The sequence below is a fragment of the Mus musculus genome, chromosome 1 (assembly GCF_000001635.26).
Source record: "Mus musculus strain C57BL/6J chromosome 1, GRCm38.p6 C57BL/6J".
NCBI lineage: Eukaryota > Metazoa > Chordata > Mammalia > Rodentia > Muridae > Mus > Mus musculus.
In genome coordinates, this window is record NC_000067.6 from 117,804,918 (window position 1) to 117,828,099 (window position 23,182).

Consider the following 23,182-nt stretch of genomic DNA (forward strand, 5'->3'; position numbering starts at 1 on the left):
TGTGTAGCATAGCCTCACAATAGACAGCTATATCAGGGTCCTTTCAGCAAAATCTTGCTAGCATATGAAATGGTGTGAGCATTTGGAGGCTGATTATGGGATGGATACCTGGGAATGGCAGTCTCTAGATATTCAGTCCTTTTGTCTCAAGTCCAAACTTTGTCTCTGTAACTCCTTCCATGGGTGTACTGTTCCCAATTCTAAGAATGGGCAAAGTAACCACACTTGGGTCTTTGTTCTTCTTGAGTTTTATGTGTTTTGCAAACTGTATTTTGTACCTTGGGTATTCTAAGTTTCTGGGCTAATATTCACTTATCAGTGAATACATATAATGTGAGTTCTTTTTTTAAAATATTTTTATTAGGTATTTTCCTTAGTTAAATTTCCAATGCTATTCCAAAAGTCCCCCATAACCCCCCCCAACTTCCCTACCCACACATTCCCACTTTTTGGCCCTGGTGTTCCCCTGTACTGGGGCATAAAAAGTTTGCATGTCCAATTGGCCTCTCTTTCCAGTGATGGCCGACTAGGCCATCTTTTGATACATATGCAGCTAGAGCTCCCGGGTACTGGTTAGTTCATATTGTTGTTGCACCTACAGGGTTGCAGATCTCTTTAGCTCCTTGGATACTTTCTCTAGCTCCTACATTGTGGGCCCTGTGATACATCAGATAGCTGACTGTGAGCATCCACTTCTGTGTTTGCTAGGCCCCGGGCTAGTCTCAAAAGAGACAGCTATATCAGGGTCCTTTCAGGAAAATCTTGCTAATGTATGCAATGGTGTCATCATTTGGAGGCTGATTACGGGATGGATCCCTGGATATAGGAGTCTCTAGATGGTCCATCATTTCGTCTCAGCTCCAACCTTTGTCTCTGTAACTCCTTCCATGGGTGTTTTGTTCCTAATTCTAAGAAGGGGCAAGGAGTCCACACTTTGGTCTTCGTTCCTCTTCAGTTTCATGTGTTTTCCAAATTGTATCTTACATCTCAGGTATACGAAGTTTCTGGGCTAATATCCACTTATCAGTGAGTACATATCATTTGAGTTCTTTTATGATTGGGTTACCTCACTCAGGATGATGCCCTCCAGGTCCATCCATTTGCCTAGGAATTTCATGGATTCTTTCTTTTTAATAGCTGAGTAGAACTCCATTGTGTAAATGTACCACATTTTCTGTATCCATTCCTCTGTTAAGTGACATCTGTGATCTTTCCAGCTTCTGGTTATTATAAATAAGGCTGCTATGAACATAGTGGAGCATTTGTCCTTCTTACTGGTTGGATGATTACCTGGATGTACGCCCAGGAGAGGTATTGTGGTATCCTCTGGTAGTACTATGTCCAATTTTCTGAGGAACCACCAAACTGATTTCCAGAGTGGTTGTACAACTTGCAATCCCACCAACAATGGAGGAGTATTCCTCTTTCTCCACATCCTTCCCAGCATCTGTTGAAACTGACCCCTTGTTACATTATTATCCAATCTATTTTGAAATTCAACCTTTTTCAACAATTCAAAGTCACTTTCCTGTGGGTTCCACTAAAATACTTTCTCACTTAAAGAGGGAAATATATCAGAGCACAATCAATACCAAAAGCTTATCAACTCTAACTGTCTAATATCTGAGATTCACTCACTGTCTTGTGGGATCCTCCAAGGACTTGGGTCACTCCTCCAGCTCTGCCCTTTGTAGCACACATCTTGTCTTCTAGGTTCCAGCTGCCTGTACTCCAATGCTGGTGCTGTTCTTGGTGCTTATCTCTTGCTACTGGCATCTCCAATACACTGCTGTCTTCCTCTACAACTAGGCTTCACCAATAGCCTCTCATAGGCTGTTTTGATGGTGCCTGGAAATAGAAAATTAACAGAGACTAATTGAAACTAACAGAAGTTATGAAACAAATGGATTACACAGATATTTATAGAACATTTTATTCTAAAACAAAAGGATATACTTCTTCTCAGCACCAAATTTACCTCCTCCAAAATAGACCATATAAACAGTCACAAAACAGGCCTCAACAGATACAAAAATATTGATATTTCACAAACAACCTATTAGATCATCACAGACTAATGCTGATCTTCAAAAACACCATAAATAATAGAAAGCCAACATTCATGAGGAATCTGGACAACACTCTGCACAGTGATACCTTGGTCAAGGGAGAAATAAATAAAGAAATTAAAGACATTTTTAAAGTTTAATGAAAATGAAGCCATAAAATGCCCAAATGTATGGGACACAAAAAGGCATTCATAAGAGGAAAACATATAGCCCTCAGTGCCTACCAAAAGAAACTAGAGAGAGCAAACACTAGAGGCGTGACAACACACCTAAAAACTCTATAACAAAAGGAGGCAAATTCACTAAATAGGAGTAGACTGAAGGGAATAATCAAATCCAGTGCTGAAAAAAAAAAAAAAACAAGTGAAAACAAAAAGAACTATTCAAAGAATGAACTAAACCAGGACTGGTTCTTAGACAAAATCAACAAGATAGATAAACCCTTAGCCAGACAAACTGGAGGGTACAAGGACATTACCTACTAAACCAAATCAGAAATGAAAAAGGAGACATGACAACAGAACCTAAGGAAATCCAAAACATCATCAGATCCGACCACAAATGGCTATACTCAACAAAACTGGAAAACATGTATGAAATGGACAACTTCCTAGACAGATACCAGGTACCAAAATTAAATCAGGATCAGATTAATGATCTAAATAGTCCCATATCCCCCAAAGAAATAAAAGCCGTCATCAATAGTCTCCCAACTGGCCAGAAAACCTGGGGGAGCCATCTTGGTTCCTGGATCCCTCTGAGATTAGTCTGCACAGGTGAGAGTGTGGACTACAGAAGCTAACAGCTTCTGGGACAGGCAGAAGTGACACAGCTTCTGAGGCAGACCCCATTTTAGGCTCCCTACACCTGGGCACCTTCCCTGACAGAGGAGAGGTGTCTGCCCCGCCAAGAGGGCTTTGCCACAGCATCTGGGGGAGGCATCTTGGTTCCCAGATCCCCCTGAGACTGGTCTGCACAGGTGAGAGGGTGGACTACAGAAGCTAACAGCTTCTGGAACAGGCAGAAATCACAGAGCTTCTGAGGCAGACCCGTTTTGGGCTCCAGACATCCGGGCACCTTCCCTGGAAGAAGAGAGGTGTCTCCCCCCAACTCATGAGGGCTTTGCTGGAGCACCTGGGGAGTCATCTCTGGTCCAGGATCCATCAGAGACTCGTCTGTTTAGGTGACAGTGCTGAATACAGAAGCTACACAGCCTCTGAGACAGGGGGAAACAACCCAGCTTTTGGGAAGGCTTGGTTTTAGTATTTCATCTTCTGCAAGAAGGCAGGTGCAAACGCCAGATATCTGTGCACTTCCGGGCAAGAAGAGAGGTTACCTGGAGAAAGTGCTCTGACCAATGAAATTCAGAAGAGAGCTAGTCTCCCATGTCTGCTGATAGAGGCTAACAGAATCATGGGAGGAACAAGCTCTAACCAAAGGCAACTATAACAAGTAACTCCAGAGATTACCAGGTGGGGAAAGGCAATCGTAAGAATCTTATTAACAGAAACCAAGACCACTCACTATCATCAGAACCCAGCACTCCCACCTCAGCCAGTCCTGGGCACCCCAACACACCCAAAAAGCTAGACCCAGATTTAAAAGCACATCTCATGATGATGATAGAGGAAATCAAGAAGAAAGTTAATAACTCACTTAAAGAAATACAGGATAACACTGCTAAAGAGTTACAAGTCCTTAAAGAAAAATAGGAAAACACAACCAACCCGGTAGAAGTCCTTAAAGAAAAGCAGGACAACACCACCAAACAGGTGATGGAATTGAACAAAACCATGCAAGACCTAAAAAGGGAAGTAGACACAATAAAGAAAACCCAAAGTGAAGCAACACTGGAAGATAGAAACCCTAGGAAAGAAATCTGGAACCACAGATGTAAACATCAGCAACAGAATACAAGACATGGAAGAGAGAAACTCAGGTGCAGAAGATTCCATATAAAACATGGGCACAACAATGAAAGAAATTGCAAAATGCAAAAAGATCCTAAAGCAAAACATCCAGGAAATCCAGGACACAAAGAGAAGACCAAACCTATGGATATTAGGAGTAGATGAGAATGAAGATTTTCAACTAAAAGATCTAGCAAATATCTTCAACAAAATTATAGAAGAAAACTTCCCTAACCTAAAGAAAGAGATGCCCATGAACATACAAGAAGCCTACAAAGCTCCAAATAGACTGGACCAGAAAAGAAATTTCTCCCGACACATAATAATCAGAACAACAAATGCACTAAATAAAAATAGAATATTAAAAGCAGTAAGGGGAAAATGTCAAGTAACATATAAAGGCAGGCCTATTAGAATTATACCTGTCTTTTCACCAGAGACTATGAAAGCCTGAAGATCCTGGACAGATATTATACAGACACTAAAAGAACACAAGGGTCAGCCCAAGCTACTATACCCAGTCAAACTTTCAATTACCATAGACGGAGAAACCAAAGTATTCCATGACAAAACCAAATTCACACATTATCTTTCCACAAATCCAGGCCTTCAAAGGATAATAACAGAAAAAAAATACCAATACAAGGACAGAAACTACATGTTGGGAGCCATTAAGACAACACAATTGTCCTGATCTCTGAATTGGGCCTCTTCCCCTGAAAAGAAAAGGGGGTCAAAAGTGGGCCACCAAAGCACCGCTCTGAGAACAACCACAGATTGTTCCAGCCCTAAGTCAGCACCGGATGTCCTGACCACAAGATGTACCCTGATACCGCCAAGTTCCTGCTTCCCCCTTGTAGTCGCCAAAAGAAAAATTTCCACTGCCCCATCCATCCTGCTGAGGTGCATTTCCACTGCCCCATTCCTCCTGCTGAGAAGTACTTCCTCTTTTGCTTGTCCATTTAAACCTTGAGCCTTGCTAATACAGTCGGACCTTGATGCTACTCAGATTGCTTTTCTGTGTTGTTCTATGCACAAGGTTCTAGTCTCTCTCTACCCCCCATTTGGCTCTTAGGAGAAGATCCCCAAGTGACTCTCGATTAACAGGACCTGCTAGACGGCTCAACTACGCCCTAGAAAAAGCAAGAAAGTAATCCTTCAACAAACCAAAAGAAGACAGATACGAGAACAGACAATCAAAATATACTCAATATACTCAAAATATACTCAATAAGTGCAAAAAAAACTCAATAAAATTCTTGCTAACCGAATCTAAGAACACATCAAACAATCATCCATCCTGACCAAGTAGGTTTCAATCCAGAGATGCAGGAATGGTTTAATATACAGAAATCCATCAATGAAATACATTATATACAAACTCAAAGACAAAATCCACATGATCATCTCGTTAGAGTTGGAGAAAGCATTTGACAAAATCCAACACCCATTCATGATAAAGGTCTTGAAAAGATCAGTAATTCGAAGCCCATACCTAAACATGATAAAAGCAATCTAGAGCAAACAAGTGGCCAACATCAAAGTAAATGGTGAGAAGCTGGAAGCAATCCCACTAAAATCAGGGACTAGACAATGCTGCCCACTTTCTCCCTACCTATTCAACATAGTACATGAAGTCCTAGCCAGAGCAATTTGACAACAAAAGGAGATCAAGGGGATACAATTGGAAAACATGAAGTCAAAATATCACTATTTACAGATAATATGATAGTATATATAAGTGACTCTAAAAATTCCACCAGGGAACTCATAAACCTGATAAACAGCTTCAGTGAAGTAGCTATATATAAAATTAACTTAAACAAATCAGTGGCCTTTCTTTACACAGAGTATAAACCGGATGAGAAAGAAATCAAGGAAACAACAGCCTTCACAAGAATCACACATAATATAAAACACCTTGGTGTCACTCCAACAAAGAATAAAAGATCTGTATGATAAGAACTTCAAGTCTCTTAAGAATGAAAATGAAGATCTCTGAAGATGGAAAGATCTGCTATGCTTATGGATTGGCAGTATTAACATAGTCAAAATGGCTATCCTGCCGAAAGCAATCTACAGATTCAATGCAATCCCCATCAAATTTCCAACTCAAACCTTCACTGAGATAGAAAGGGTAAATTGCAAATTCAGCTGGAATAATAAAAAACCTAGGATAGCAAAAACTATTGTCAACAATAAAAGAACCTCTGGTGAAAACTCCATGCCTCACTTCAAGCTGTACCACAGAGCAACTGTGGAAACAACAACAACAACAACAACAACAACAACAACAACAACAACAAAAAACTCCATTTTACTGGTATAGAGACAGACAGGTAGATCAATGGAGTAGAATTGAAGATCCAGAAATGAACCCACACACCTATGTTCACTTGATCTTTGACAAAGGAGCTAAAACCATCCAGTGGGACAGAAGACAAAATTTTCAACAAATGGGGCTCGCGCAACTGGCAGTTATCATGTAGAAGAATGAGAATTGATCCATTCATTTCTCCTTGTACAAAGCTCCAGCCTAAGTGGATCAAGGAACTCCACATAAAACCAGAGACACTAAAACTTATAGAGGAGAAAGTGGGGATAAGCCTGGAAAATATGAGCACAGGGGAAAAATTCCTGAACAGAACAGCAATGGCTTGTGCTGTAAAATCAAGAATTGACAAATGGGACCTCATAAAGTTGCAAAGCTTCTGTAAGGCAAAAGACACTGTCAATAAGACAAAAAGGCACCAACAGCTTGGGAAAGTATCTTTACCAATCCTAAATTAGATAGAGGACTAATATCCAGTATATATAAGATACTGAAGAAGCTGGACTCCAGAAAAACAAGTAAACCTTTTTAAAAATGGGACACAGAGCTAAACAAAGAATTCTCAACTGAGGAATAACAACGGTCTGAGAAACACCTGAAAAAAAGTTCAACATCCTGAATCATCAGGGAAATGTAAACCGAAGCAACCTTGATATTGCATCTCACACCAGTCAAAATGGCAAAGATCACAAATTCAAATGACAACAGAAGCTGGCAAGGATGTGGACAAAGAAGAACACTTCTCCATTGTTGGTGGGATTGCAACCTGATACAACCACTTTGGAAATCAGTCTATTGGTTCCTCACAAAATTGGACATAGTACTACCAGAAGACTCAGCAATACTACGTCTGGGCAAATACACAGAAGATGTTCCAACTTGCAATAATGACACATGCTCCACTATGTTCATAGCAGCCTTCTTTATAACAGGCAGAAGCTGGAAAGAACCCAGATGTTCCTCAAAAGAGAAATTGATACAAAAAATGTGGTTCATGTACACAATGGAGCACTACTCAGCAATGACAAACAATGAATTTATGAAATTCTTAGGCAAATGGATGGATCTGGAGGATATCATCCTGATTGTGGAAACACAATAACAAAAGAAGACATATGATATGTACTCACTGATAAGAGGACATTAGCCCAGTAACCTAGACTACCGAAGATACAATGTGCAAACCATATAAAACTCAAGAAAAGGGAAGATCAAAATGTGGATACTTCATTCCTTCTTAGAATGGGGAACAAAATACCCATGGAAGGAGTTACAGAGACAAAGTTCAGAGCTGAGACAGAAGAAAGGACAGCCCAAGACTGCTCCAACCGGGGATCCATACCATATACAACCACAAAACCTAGACAATATTGCATATGCCAGCAAGGTTTTGCTGACAGGACCCTGATTTAGCATTTCTTGTGAGGCTATGCCAGTGCCTGGCAAATACAGAAATGGATGCTCACATTCATCTATTGGATGGAATACAGGGCCCCTGAAGAAAGAGCTAGAGAAAGTAACCAAGGAGGTAAAGGGGTCTGCAACCCTATAGCAAGATCAACAGTATGAACTAACCAGTACCCCACAGAGCTGTGACTCTAGTTGCATATGTAGCTGAGGATGGCTTAGTCGGCCATCGGTGGGAGGAGAGGCCCTTGGTCTTCTGAAGATCCTATGCCCCAGTAGAGGGAAATGGCAGGGCCAGGAAGCAGGAGTGGATATGTTGGGGAGCAGGGCAGGGGTAGGTATAGGAGACTTTCAAGATAACAATTTTAAATGTAAATGAAGAAAATATCCAAGAAAAAAAGAAAAAATTAAATAAATAAAATAGAGCTCACACACGTTCTGGATATATATATCCAGCTACTTCACTGAAGCTGTTTATCAGGTTTAGCAGTGGTCTGGTGGAATTTTTAGGGTCACTTATATAGACTATCATATCATCTACAAATAGTGATATTTTGACTTCTTCCTTTCCAATTTGTGTCTCTTTGAACTCCTGTTGTTGTCTAATTGCTATTGCTAGGACTTTGAGTACTATATTGAATAGGTAAAAAGAAAGTGAGCAGCTTTGTCTAATCCCTGAATTTAGTGGGATTTCTTCCAATTTCTCTCCATTTACTTTGATGTTGGCTACAGGACCACAGTGTCTCAAAGGAAACTTGAATGCCAAGAACTCTGACACAACCAGAATCTCATGATCACAGGATCCCGGAATCACAGGATCACAGACTCTGAGGAGGTCTGACTCAACCATGATTACAGGAAGGACAGACTCTAACCAGATATATTGAGGGCGGGGAGCACTTGAGATGTTCAGAGGGTAGAAGGCAAGCATAAGAACAGAAGCAACAGAAACCAACGCTAATTGGCAACATCAAAACCCAACTCTCCCACCATAGCAAGTCCTGGATACACCCTTACACTAGAAATGAAAGATATGGATGTAAAGTCATTACTCATGATAATGATGGAGGACTATGAGAAGGACATGAATGGGGCTGGTAAGATGGCTCACTGGGAGAGAGCATTGACTCCTCTTCCAAAGGTCCTGAATTCAAATGCCAGAAACCACATGGTGGCTCACAACCACCCATAATGATATCTGATGCCCTCTTCTGCTGCATCTAAAGACAGCTACAGTGTACGTATTTATAATGACAAATAAATCTTTTTAAAGAAAAAAATAGGAAGAAGAAGGACAAAACTCCCTAAAACAAATACAGGATAACACAGGTAAACAGGTACAAGCCCTTAAAAAGGAAACACAAAAGTCCCTTAAATAATTACAGAAAAACATAGTCAAATAGGTGAAAGAATTGAACAAAACCATCCATGATAAAAATAGAAGTAGAAACAATGAATTCACAAAGGGAGACAACTCTGGAGACAGAAAACCTAGGAAAGAAGTCAGGAGCCATAGATGTTAGCATCACCAACAGAATACAAGATAGAAGAGAGAATCTTGGGTGCTGAAGATAGCATAGAAAACATGGACACAACAATCAAAGGAAATGCAAGATGCAAAAAGATCCTAACCCAAAATATCAAAGAAACCCAGAACACAATGAGAAGACCAAACCTAACGATAATAGGTATAGACAAGAAGGAATATTTCCATTGTAAAAGGCCAGTAAATATCTTCACCAATATTATAGAAGAAAACTTCCATAACCTAAAGAAAAAATACCCATGAACATAAAATAAGCCTACAGAAATCAAATTAAATTGGACCAGATAAGAAATTCCTCCCATCACATAATAATCAAACCACCAAATACATTAAATAAAGAAAGAATATTTAAAGCAGTAAGTGGAAAAAGTCAAGTCACATAAAAAGGCAGACCTATTAAAATTATACCAGACTTACTACATGAGACTAAGCAAGCCAGTCGATCCTGGGCAGAGGTCATACAGACCCTAAGAGAACATGAAGTCCACTCCAGACAAACTCAGCCAAACTCTCAATCCCCGTAGAGGCAGAAACCAAGGTATTCCATGACAAACCAAATTCACACAATATCTTTCCACAAATCCTGCCCTTCAAAAGATAATAAAGGGAAAACTCCAACACAAGGAGGGAAAGTACACTACAGAAGATGCAAAAACGTAATCTTTCAACAAACATAGAAGATAGCTACATGAACAGAATTCCAATTCTAACAACAAAAATAACAGGAAGCAACAATGATTGTTCCTTAATATCTCTTAATATCAGTGGGCTCAATTCCCCAATAAAAGGAAATAAACTAAGAGACTGGTTATGTAAACAGGACCCAACAGTTTGCTGCATACAGGAAAACCACCTCTGGAACAAAGACAGCTACTACCTCAGAGATACAGACTGGAAAATAATTTTCCAAACAAGTTAATCCAGGTATCAAGCTGGACTAGACATTCTAATATAGAATAAAGTGAATTTCTGCCTAACTTTATCAAAAAAGATAAGGAGGACACTTCATAGGTAAAATTTATCAAGATGAACTCTCAATTCTAAATATCTATGCTCCAAATGCAAGGGCATCCACATTCATTAAAGAAACTTTCTAAAGCTCAAAGCACACATTGCACCACACACAATAATAGTGGGAGTCTTCAACACCCCACTCTCATCAATGGACATATGCTGGAAACAGTAACTAAACAGAGACACAGTTAAACTAACAGAAGTTATGAAACATATGGATTTCAATGATATCGACATAACATTTTGTCCTAAAACAAAAGGCTATAACTTTTTCTCAGAACCTCATGGTACCTTCTCAAAAACTGACCGTATAATTGGTCACTAAACAGGCCTTAAGAGATATAAAAATATTGAAATTATCCTACGCACCCTTTCAGATCACCAAGGACTAAGGCTGACCTTCAATAATAACATAAATACTAGAAAGCCCACATACACGTGGAAGCTAAACAACATTCTACTCAATGATGACTTGCTCAAGAAGAAAAGAAAGAAAGAAATTAAAGACTTTTTAGATTTTAGTGAAAATGAAGTCAAAATATACCCAAACTTATGGGACACAATGAAAGCAGTCCTAAGGGGAAAACTCATAGCTCTGAGTGCCTCCAAAAAGAAACTAGAGATTATATATTAGCAGCTTGACAACACACTTAAAAACTCTAAAACAAAAGGAAGCAAATTCGTCCAAGAGGAAGAGATGGCAGGAAATGATCAAACTCAGGGCTGAAATCAAACAACTGAAACCAAAAAGAATCAACCAAACCAGGAGCTGTTTTGTTGTTGTTTTTTTTTTTTTTTTTTTTTAGAAAATCAAAAAGACAGATACACCCTTAGGCAGACTAAGTATAGGACACAGGGAGAGTATCCTAATTTAAAAAATCATAAAGTGCTACATCCACTCCAGTGTAGTCTGCTTGGTGGGCCTAAGGTCCTGAAAGCAGTCACGAGTCAAAGAGTTTCACAGAAACAGCCTCCTGGAAACTTGGCATTCTCATGGCCCATATACTCAAACCCTGTCCCCACATTAGTCTGGTGTATGGATCCATGAACCCTCTTTCAGTATTGTTTTATTATAAGTGCCTTTAAGGATTGATTTTGACATAGCCTAGCCTCCACCAGTATTCCAAAGGTTTCTAGAAAATACTTGAAGCCTACCCTGAGCTTGGACTTCAGTAAGAAAGTTGCCTATTCAGTAACATTCAAATTCACTTCTAGTAGAAACAGTGAAACTAATTAGGCATTACAAAGAACAAGGGGAGAAAAGCTCAGGGCTAGTCTGCATAGTAATTACTTAGGACAACAGCCAAATCACACCCAAACACAGGAATACACAATGGCCCAGAAAATAGGTGGGTCCAGTGCAGGTTTTTTTCACTAGGTCCAGAGGAATAGCATAATCAGGAGTTTACTAAAGAACCCCTGGTGGTGGGTTAAACAATAGACTAACATTGCATCACAGCATTCACCTGGCTCCTGTGTATTAGCTGATCATTTTAATTAAGGGTTGTTCCTATTCTCACTGGTAAAGGAGGCCTAGCTTCCACCATCTTTTTAATTTTGCAGTCTTTTTGTTTAGTGTCAATGTAAATTGGCGGATGTATTCACCAGGCTTTTCTTGTTTTTCTTCTGTATTAAAAGTCTGGTGTTTATTTGGACAAAATACATTCAGATATAGCACACACTCGTATGTCTGTGTCTGCCTGTCAGTTCTCGAAGAATCCATGCAGACCTGCTGGAACACCTGATTCCCCACGGATTGAGAGAGGCTGACTGAGCCTGGTGTGGGGCAATAAAGGGAAAGAGAAACATTACAACAGAATCTAATAGCATAAGTAATAAAAAGCCACCATTCACGTGGAAATTGAACTACACTCTAATCAATGATGCTTTGGTCAAGGATGAAATAATGAAAGAAATTAAAGACTTTTTAGAGTTTAATGAAAACGAAGACACAACATGCCCAAATGTATGGGACACAATGAAGTCAGTCCTAAGAGGAAAACTCATAGCCATGAGTGCCTGCAAAAAGAAACTAGAGAGAGCATACACTAGCAGCCTCAAAGCACACCTAGAAGCTCTAGAACAAAAGGAGGCATATTCACCCAAGAGGAGTAGACAGCAGAAAAGGATCAAACTCAGGACTGAAATCAACCAAGTGGAAACAAAAGAACTTTTCAAAGAATCAACCAAACCAGGAGCTGGTTCTTTGAAAATCAACAAGATAGAAAAACCCTTAGCCAGACTAACTAAAGGGCACAGGGACAGTATTCTAATTAACAAAATCAGAAATGATAATGGAGACATGACAACAGAACCTGTGAAAATCCAAAACATCATCAGATTCGACTACAAAAGGCTAGACTCAACAAAACTGGAAAACCTGCATGAAATGGACAACTTCCTAGACAGATAACAGGTACCAAAATTAAATCAGGATCAGATTAATTATCTAAACAGTCCGGATTCCCCTGAAGAAATTGAAACACTCATCAATAGTCTCCCAATCAAAAAAAGCCTAGGACCACATGGGATTAGTGCAGAGCTCTATGAGACCTTCAAAGAAGACCTAATTCCAACTCTCCTCAAACTATTCCGCAAAATAGAAACAGAAGGTTCTATGAAGCCACAATTACTCTTATACCTAAACCACGCAAAGACCAAAGAAAGAAAGTGAACTTCAGAGCAATTTCCCTTTAGAATATCAATGCAAAAATACTCAATGAAATCCTCACAAACAGAATCCAAGAACACATCAAAAAGATCATCCATCATGATCAAGTAGGATTCATCCAAGGAATGCAGTGAAGGTCCTATACACAGAAATCTATCAATATAATCCACTATATAAACAAACTCAAGAACAACGTGATCATCTTATTAAAGATAAGAAAGCAATGGACAAAAATCTAACACACATTCATGATAAAAGTTATGGAAAGATCAGGAATTCAAGGCCCATAAGAAAAGCAGTATACAGAAAACCAGTAGCCAACATCAAACTAGATGGAGAGAAATTGGAAGCAATCCCACTAAAATTAGAAACTAGACAAGGCTGCCCACTTTCTCCCTACCTATTCAATATAGCACTGGAAGCCCTAGCCAAAGCAATTTGAAAACAAGGGAGATCAAGGTGATCTAAATTGCAAAGAAAGAAGTCAAAATATCACTATTTCAAATGATATAGTAGTATATATATATAAGTGACCCTAAATATTCCACCAGAGAAACCATGTGAAATGTAAATGAAGAAAATATCTAATAAAAAAATTTTTTTAAATGGGGTAAAGACTTAAAAAGAGAATTCTCAAATGAGGAATACCAAATAGTTGAGAAGCACCTGAAAAAATGTTCAACACCCTTAGTCATCAGGGAAATGGAAATGAAAACAACCTTGAGATTCCACCTCACATCAGTCAGAATGGCTAAGATCAAAAATTCAGGTGACAGCAGATGCTGTCAAGGATGCGGAGAAAGAGGAACACTCCTCCATTGTTGGTGGGATTGCAAGCTTGTACAACCAACCACTCTGGAATTCAGTCTGGCGGTTCCTCGGAAAATTGGACATAGTACTACCAGAAGATCCACCAATACCACTCCTGGGCATATACCCAGAAGATGTTGCAACTTGTAATAAGGACACATGCTTGACTATGTTCATAGCAGCCTAATTTTTAATAACCAGAAGCTGGAAAGAACCCAGATGTCCCACATCAGAGGAATTGATACAGAAAATTTGGTACATTTACTCAACGGAGTACTACTCAGCAATTAAAAACAATGAATTTATGAAATTCTTGGGCAAATGGATTTATCTGGAGGATATCATCACTGAGGTGAACCAATCACAAAAGAAGTCACTTGATATGAACTCACTGATAAGTGAATATTAGTCCAGTAACCTAAAATACCCAAGATACAATTTGCAAAACACAAGAAAATCAAGAAGAAGGAACACCAACATGGCTTACTTCATTTTTTTTTTAGAATAGGGAAGAAAATACCCATGGAAGGAGTGAAAGAGAGAAAGTTTGGAGCCCAGGTGAAAGGATAGACCATCCAGAGACTACTACACACAGGGATCCATCCCATAATCAGCCACCAAACACAGACACTATTGCATATGTCAACAAGATTTTGCTGAAAGGACCCTGATATAGCAGTCTCTTTTGTGGCTATGCCAGTGCCTGGCAAAATCAGAATTGGACGCTCATACTCATCTATATGATGGAACACAGGGCCCCCAATGGAGGACCTAGAGAAAGTATACAAGGAGCTGAAGGGGTCTGCAACCCTATAGATGGAAAAACAATATGAACCAACCAGTACCCCCAGAGCTTATGTCTCTAGCTGCATATGTAGCAGAAGATGGGCCTAGTCAGCCATCATTGGGAAGAGAGGCCCCTTAGTCTTGCAAATGTTATATGCCCCAGTACAGGGGAACTCCAGGGCCAAGAAGTAGGAGTGGGTGGGTAGGGGAGCAGTACGGGGGGGGGGGAGGGGTAATAGGGAACTTTCGGAATAGCATTTGAAATGTAAGTAAAAAATATCTAATGAAAAATTTAAAAATAAATATAATGTTATAAGATTCCTAAAAATGTATGTGGGATAGAAAATAAAAGATAGAAAAAGTACAATACAAAGATACTCAGACAAATTTACTACGCATCAAATAAAAAACACTGATTCTCATAAATGAAAAAGAAAGATGAACAGCAGCAGGAGGTTGAGGATAATCAATGAGAAGGGCATGACAACCCAAAATGCATGAAAAGTGTTCAAATTCCTTTGTAGTTATAGTAATGTGATTATTCAGGAGCACATTTATATATAAGTGGGTGTGATAGTTTGTATATCCTTGGACCAGGGAGTGGCACCATCTGAAGGTGTGGCCTTGTTGAAATAGGTGTGGCCTGGTTGGAATGGGTGTGTCACTACGGGTGTGGGTATAAGATCCTCACCCTAGTTGCCTGGAAGTCAGTCTTCCACTAGCAGCCTTTGGATGAAGACAGAACTCTCAGCTCCTCCTGTGTCATGCCTGCCTTGATACTGCCATGCTCCCACCTTGATGATAATGGACTGAACCTCTGAACCTGTAAGCCAGCCCCAATTAAATGTTATTTTTTATAAAACTTGCCTTGGTCATGGTGTCTGTTCACAGCAGTAAAACCCTAACTAAGACAGCAGTTGGTACCAGGAGTGGGGTATTGCTGTGATAGGCCTGACCATGTTTTTATTTGAAAGAATGTAGATTTTGGGACTTTGGATTTGGAAAGCAGTGGAATGCTTTAAATGGGGCTTAATGGATCATCCTAGTAGGAATATGGAAGACTTAGTTGCTGGCAGTAATTTGTACTGTGTTGACCTGGCCCAAGAGATTTCAAAGGAGAAGAATTTCAGAATGTGGCATAAAGACTGGTTTTGTGGTATTTTGGTGAAGAATGTGGCTACTTTTTGCCCTTGTCTGAAAAGTTTGCCTGAGGCTAAGGTGAAGAGACTTGGATTAATTTCAGTGAGAAAAGAAGTTTCCAAAAAAAACCGAGCAGACACTTTGTTCTCTGGTTAAGTCTTATGAAGAGAAGTTTGAACAAGCATAGCAAGCTTAGGAAGGATAAAATATAACATATATGGTTTGAGTATTAAAGAAGTACCAGGAAGTGAAATAGAGCAAAATCTTGTGTTATAGGAGATAAAGATTAAGGGAGTGGGACTTTGGGGCAAGATTCTACCCAGCTTAATTAGATCCAGGCATGATGGTACACACCTTTAATCCCATGAGACAGGCATGCTGATCTTTGCATTCAAGGTCAATCTACAGAGCAAGAACCAGGATAGCCAAGCTTAGGCAGTGAAGGATTTAGAAAACATAAAGCTAGTGATAATGTAATAGGACAAGGGGATCATGTTCTAGTTCCTGTAAGCAGCAGAACTCGGCAGCTTCAGGCATATGGCTCTGGCTCTAGAGTTAAGAATTGAAGGAACTACTGGGAAAATTGATGCTGGTTAGCTGGAGCTAAGGTATTAGCAGTGATTAAGCAGAGACCAGCATCACTAAGGTGAAATCTTCTGGAAATTGTTTTCTGGGAGCACAAAGAAGCTGTGGCCCAGAGATACCCAAGGTTGTACCTCATGCTACAGCTGGACTTGGTAATGTGTAAGAGTCACTCAGGTGGTACTGCTTGTGAAGGAATGAAGGGACAATGTAGAGAAGCTGAGGCTTAACACTGTGAGAGACCAGGGAAGGCCATTGGAAAAGGTGAAGCCTCAGCTGTAGTTGATGGCCCAGGACTGAAGGGGTCATGCAAAGGAATTGAGGCTTGGCACCCTGAAGAGAGCCTATGAGAGGCTATTGGTGAAGCCTAGTTGGAGTGGAACACCCCAGTGTATTGGAGATGTCAGTACCATGGGATGATCACCAAGAACAGCAGCCGTAGTGGAGTGGATCAACCTGAGCATAGAGTGCTACAGAGGACAGAGATGGAGAAGTGATGCCAGCCCTTAAGAGGATTCCAAAAGATCAAGTGGAATCCCAGACACTGAAAGAAGAAGCTGTAACATTGAAATTGCCTTGGAGACTCAAAGATTTTAAAGATGCCAGAGCCTTGGGATACATGCTAAGGAAAACTGCTAACAGGGAGGGGAACCAGCCCAGGAGAAAGCAGTTTGTTGCAGTCAACAAATATGAAAAAGGAGTGGAGATCTGAAGACCGCTTTGACATCAGCCATGGAGATGCATTGTTTGGAGTTTGCCCAGCTGGTTTCCTGCCTTGCCTTGGGGATTACAGTTAATTAAGTTGAATAAATCTCAGAAGAGACCTTGAACTTTGGACTTTTAACATTGTTGCAACTGCTATAGACTATGAGGACTTTGAAAGTTGGAATAAATGCATTTTGCATTAAGCTATGTTTAAGTATGGTCCCCATAGACTCATGTTTTTGAACAAGACTATGGGGACCAGGGAGTGGATTGTGATGGTTTTTATATCCTTGGACCAGGGAGTGGCACCATCTGAAGATGTGGCCTTGTTGAAATAGGTGTGACCTGGCTGGAATGTGTGTGTCACTGTGGGTGTGGGTATAAGATCCTCACCCTAGTTGCCTGGAAGTCAGTCTTCCACTAGCAGCCTTTGGATGAAGACATAGAACTCTCAGTTCCTCCTGCGCCATGCCTGCCTGGATACTGCCATGCTCCCACCTTGATGAGAATGGACTGAACCTCTGAACCTGTAAGCCAGCCCCAATTAAATGTTGTTTTTATAAGACTTGTCTTGGTCATGGTGTCTCTTCACAGCAGTAAAACCCTGAATAAGACAGTGGGATACTTGTCCTTCACTACCACAGATACCTACCTGCTTCTGCTTCCTAGGAGAGAAAGTTAACAGAATGTGTCAACACATGCAGAATCAGTGGTGAGTATTTATTGGAGACAATTGCATATAAAAATAGTATTCATTTACGAAAACAATGTGTTATTGTTTTAGAATGTTTCCAATGCAATCCCATACATTTTAAGAAATAGTACCTTCTATTTGCCATGAGCTGAAAGCCTATTGTACTGAGTATTCTCATCTGCATTTATTGTGCCTTGAGTCTAGATAATCTTAGGTACAATATTCTTTGCTAAGACAAGTCTCATTACAAGATTGTGTTGATTTAAAGGTACAAAATAAAATTGGAAATCTCCTTTTGGACTACACCTACATCTTGCATTCCTGAAACATCTGTATCATCACATCCCTGACATACAGCTGTAAAATGTTAAAATAATAAAAAATGAATGAAAGAGGAAAAGAAGATAAAGAAACATGGAAAATATCAACTAAGCCTTGAAGTACAATTTGAGTATGTATTGGTATTTCCTGTAGAGACTGCTGTTAATGGATTAAGGCAAGTTAACAAGCAGAGAAGAATGTGTCTCCTTATGATTTACAGCATATTCTTTGTAGAAATTAAATGCCATTGGTTGGTAAACCCACCTTTAGTATAACTATATTTTCAGCCTCTTATCAGCGCAAAGTCCCAACAAGGTAGATACTGTATGAGAATGACTTTCAGCTGCCTTCAGTGACAGCTGAAGGCATTAAAAATGATGCAGAGGTATCATATCTAGGTAAGAATAGCTAGAGCATTTGATCACGAATCCAAAAGAAGCAAAGTCCCCATTAAAAGGAAACTGAAGACATAATACAATCCCAGATCTTCCTTCAAAACCACAAAATCATGTTCTTTTAGAACAGGACATAGACCGCCCGGCCCGGGAGGCTTCTGCCTCAGGCTCCGCAGGAGTCACCTTTGTTCCAGGACTCCGCGGCGGGCAGTCTGCAGGTGAAAGTGTGGACTACAGAGGCTAGCAGCTTCTGGGACAGGCGAGAGCCACAGAGCTCCTGAGGCAGCGCAATTTTCGGCTCCAGACAACCAGCCACCTTTGGGGCCAGAGGACAGGTGTCCACCCGGCCCAGGTGGCTCCTGCCTCAGGTTCCGCGGTAGCCATCTCAGTTCCAGAACTCCATGGCAGGAAGTCTGCACAGGTGAGAGTGTGGACTACAGAGGCTATCAGCTTCTGGGACAGGCGAGAGCCACAGAGCTTCTGGGGTAGCGCAGTTTTCTGGCTCCAGACATCCGACCACCTTCCTGGCCAGAGGGCAGGTCTCCACCCAGCCTGGGAGGCTTCTGCACAGGTTCATAGGGAGCCATCTTGGTTTCAGGACTCCACGGAAAGTAGTCTACACAGGTGAGAGTGTGGACTACTGAAACAATGGCTTTTGTGACAGGCCAAAGCAACACAGCTTCTCAGAAAGATCCTGTTTTGGGCCTTCATCCTCAGCCAGGAGGAGGTCCAAATGCTAGATAACTGTGCACCTTCCCTGAAAGAGGAGAGCTTGCCTGCAGAGACTGCTCTGACCACTGAAACTCAGAGGAGAGAGCTAGTCTCCTAGGTCTGCTGATAGAGGGTAAGAAAATGACCAGAAGAACAATCTCTAAACAGAGACAACTATAACAACTAAAGGCAGAGATTACCAGATGGCGAAAGGTAAACAAGAATCTTACTAACAGAAACCAGGACCATTTACCATCATCAGAACCCAGCACTCCCACTTCGCCCAGTCCAGGGCACCCCAACACACCCGAAAACCTAGACCCAGATTTAAAAGCATATCTCATGATGATGGTAGAGGACATCAAGAAGGACCTTAATAACTCATTAAAGAAATACAGGAGAACAATGCTAAAGAGTTACAAGTCCTTAAACAAAAACAGGAAAACACAACCAAACTGGTAGAAGTCCTTATAGAAAAACAGGAAAACACATCCAAACAGGTGATGGAAATGAACACAACCATACTAGACCTAAAAAGGGAAGTAGACACAATAAAGAAAACCCAAAGTGAGGCAACACTGGAGATAGAAACACTAGGAAAGAAATCTGGAATCATAGACGCGAGCATCAGCAACAGGATACAAGAGATGAAAGAGAGGATCTCAGGTGCAGAAGATTCCATAGAGAACATTGGCACAGCAATAAAAAAAATGGAAAATGCAAAAAGATCCTAACTCAAAACATCCAGGAAATCCAGGACACAATGAGAAGACCATACCTACAAATAATAGGAGTGGATGAGAATGAAGATTTTCAACTCAAAGAACCAGCAAATATCTTAAACAAAATTATAGAAGAAAACTTCCCAAATCTAAAGAAAGAGATGCCCATGAACATACAAGAAGCCTACAGAACTACAAATAGACTGGACCAGAAAAGAAATTCCTCCCGACACATAATAATCAGAACAACAAATGCACTAAATAAAGATAGAATACTAAAAGCAGTCAGGGAAAAATGTCAAGTAACATATAAAGGCAAGCCTATCAGAATTTCACCAGATTTTTCACCAGAGACTATGAAAGCCAGAAGAGCCTGGACAGATGTTATACAGACACCAAGAGAACACAAATGGCAGCCCAGGCTACTATACCCAGCCAAACTCTCAATTACCATAGATGGAGAAAGCAAAGTATTCCATGACAAAACCAAATTCACACATTACCTTTCCACGAATCCAGCCCTTCAAAGGATAATAACAGAAAAAAAAATCAATACAAGGACGGAAACCAAGCCCTAGAAAAAGCAAGAAGATAATACATCAACAAACCTAAAAGAAGACAGCCACAAGAACAGAATGCCAACTTAAACAACAAAAATAATGGGAAACAACAATTACTTTTCCTTAATATCTCTGAATATCAATGGACTAAACTCCCCAATAAAAATATATAGACTAACAAACTGGCTACACAAACAAGACCCAACATTTTGCTGCCTACAGGAAACTCATCTCAGGGAGAAAGACAGACACTACCGCAGAGTAAAAGGCTGGAAAACAACTTTCCAAGCAAATGGTGTGAAGAAACAAGCTGGAGTAGCCATTCTAATATCTAACAAAATCAACTTCCAACCAAAAGTAATGAAAAAAGACAAGGAGGGGCACTTCATACTCATCAAAGGTAAAATCTCCCAAGAGGAACTATCAATTCTGAATATCTATGCTCCAAATACAAGGGCAGCCACAAAGACACTTTAGTAAAGCTCAAAGCACACATTGCACCTCACACAATAATAGTGGGAGACTTCAACACACCACTTTCACCAATGGACAGATCCTGGAAACAGAAACTGAACAGGGACACAGTGAAAATAAGAGAAGTGATGAAACAAATGGACCTGACAGATATCTACAGAACATTTTATCCTAAAAAAAAAAGAATATACCTTCTTCTCAGCACCTCACGGGACCTTCTCCAAAATTGACCATATAATTGGTCACAAAACAAGCCTCAACTGATACAAAATTATTGAAATTGTCCCATGCATCCTATCAGATCACCATGGACTAAGGCTGATCTTCAAAAACAAAATAAATGATAGAAAGCCAACATTCACGTGGAAACTGAACAACACTCTTCTCAATGATAACTCGGTCAAGGAAGGAATAAAGAAAGAAATTAAGGACTTTTTGGAGTTTAATGAAAATGAAGCCACAATATACCCAAACTTCTGGGACACAATGAAAGTATTTCTAAGAGGAAAATTCATAGCTCTGAGTGCCTCCAAAAAGAAACTAGAGAGAGCAGACATTAGCAGCCTGACAACACACCTAAAAGCTCTAGAACAAAAGGAAGAAAATTCACCCAAGAGGAATAGAAGGCAGGAAATAATCAAACTAAGGGGTGAAATCAACCAAGTGGAAACAAGAAGAACTATTCAAAAAATCAACCAATCGAGGAGCTGGTTCTTTGAGAAAATCAACAAGATAGATAAACCCTTAGCCAGACCCACTAGAGAACACAGGGAAAGCATCCTAATTAACAAAATCAGAAATGAAAAGGGAAACATAACAACAGATCCTGAAGAAATCCATAACACCGTCAGATCCTTCTACAAAAGGCTATACTCAACAAAACTGGAAAATCTGGATGAAATGGAAAAGTTTCTAGACAGATACCAGGTACCAAAGCTAAATCAAGATCAGGTTAATGATCTAAACAGTCCTATATCCCCTAAAGAAATAGAAGCATTCATTAATAGTCTCCCAACCAAAAAAAACCCAGGACCAGATGGGTTTAGTGCAGAGTTCTATCAGACCTTCAAAGATCTAATCCCAGTTCTTCACAAACTATTCCACAAAATAGAAACAGAAGGTACTCTACCCAACTCATTCTATGAAGCCACAATTACTCTGATACCTAAACCACAAAAAGACCCAACAAAGATAGAGTACTTCAGACCAATTTCCCTTATGAATTTCGATGCAAATATCCTCAATAAAGTTCTTGCTGACCGAATCCAAGAACACATTAAAACAATCATCTATCCTGACCAAGTAGGTTTCATCCCAGGGTTGCAGGGATGGTTCAATATACGGAAATACATCAACGTAATCCAGTATATAAACAAACTCAAAGACAAAAACCACATGATCATCTCGTTAGATGCTGAGAAATCATTTGACAAATCCAACACCCATTCATGATAAAAAGTCTTGGAAAGATTAGGAATTCAAGGTCCATACCTAAACATGATAAAAGCAAACTACAGCAAACCAGTAGCCAACATCAAAGTAAATGTTGAGAAACTTGAATCAATCCCACTAAAATCAGGGACTAGACAAGGCTGTCCACTCTCCCTACCTATTCAACATTATACTTGAAGTCCTAGCCAGAGCAATTCGACAACAAAAGGAGAACAAGGGGATACCAATTGGAAAGGAAGAAGTCAAAATATCACTCTATGCAGATATAGTATATATAAGTGACCCTAAAAGTTCCACCAGAGAACTCCTAAACCTGATAAACAGCTTCGGTGAAGTAGCTGGATATAAAATTAACTCAAGCAGGTCAATGGCCTTTCTGTACACAAGGGATAAACAGGCTGAGAAAGAAATTAGGGAAACAACAACCTTCTCAATAGTCACAAATAATATAAAATATCTTGGCCTGACTCTAACTAAGGAAAAGAAAGATCTGTATGATAAGAACTTCAAGTCTCTGAAGAAAAAAATTAAAGAAGATCTCCGAAGATGGAAAGATCTCCTATGCTCATGGATTGGCAAAATCAACATTGTAAAAATGGCTATCTTGCCAAAAGCAATCTACAGATTCAATGCAATCCCCATCAAAATTCCAACTCAATTCTTCAGCGAATTAGAAAGGGCAATCAGAAGAATCATCTGGAATAAAAAAAATCCTAGGATAGCAAAAACTCTTCTCAAGGATAAAAGAACCTATGGTGGAATCACCATGCCTGACCTAAAGGTTTACCAAAGAGCAATTGTGATAAAAAACTGCATGGTACTGGTATAGTGACAGACAAGTAGACCAATGGAACAGAATAGAAGACCCAGAGATAAACCCA